Consider the following 875-nt stretch of genomic DNA (forward strand, 5'->3'; position numbering starts at 1 on the left):
GGGAATTGGCCTCAACGGGCAGCCTTGTTGGGTGGGGATGGAGTAGTTGGGAGTCGGGCGGGTTCAGGGACCATTTCAATCCATCCCCACAGCCTCTGACCTCAGTTTTGCCCGCCCACCTGCCCCCCAGCCCGCGTTCCTCTTCCTCCCTCGCTCTGAGGGCAGGAGGGAGGCAGAGGTGCCTCTGGGGCCGGGATCCCCCGAGGGCCGGGCTGGGGAGGGCGCTGGTGGCCTTTGGAAGCCGGGGCTGCCCAGCCACAGGACGAGGCCCTCCCTGGGCCCAGGGGGAGGAGGTGACCGTGTCAGGAAGGAGAAAAAGGTTGTGTGTTTTCCTTTAAGACCAGGAATGTGGGAAAACATCTTTTTACAAGTCACTGCCTGAGAAAGGAAAGCTGGGCGCTAAAAGGCATGTTATCTGAGAGAATGCGTCCCATCCCCCGCAGCCCCAGGGCGTCCTGTCGCCCATTTCGCAGAGGGACAAACTGAGGCGTCTGGGCCGTTCCAAATTCCTCCCCTAAGGTTGTACTGAGCCACTCGGGGCCCAGATGCGAGGTGACGTGAGGAAAGGCCCCACCATGTTGGGGTGGGGGGAGCTGGGGGGTGGGCAGGTGCGGTTTTATTTTATTTATTTATTTTAAAATATTTTTATTGATTCCAGAGAGGAAGGGAGAGGGAGAGAGATAGAAATGTCAGTGGTGAGAGAGAATCATTGATTGGCTGCGTCCGGCATGCCCCCCATTGGAAATCAAGCCTGCAATCCAGGCATGTACCCTGACCTGGAGTCAAGGGTCAACCACGGAGCCACGCCAGTCAGGCTGGAGGGGGTTTTATATAGAAAAACTAGAGGCCTGGTGCACAGATTTGTGCAACGGTGA

The sequence above is a fragment of the Myotis davidii genome, unplaced genomic scaffold, assembly GCF_000327345.1.
Source record: "Myotis davidii unplaced genomic scaffold, ASM32734v1 scaffold685, whole genome shotgun sequence".
Classification (NCBI taxonomy): Eukaryota; Metazoa; Chordata; class Mammalia; order Chiroptera; family Vespertilionidae; genus Myotis; species Myotis davidii.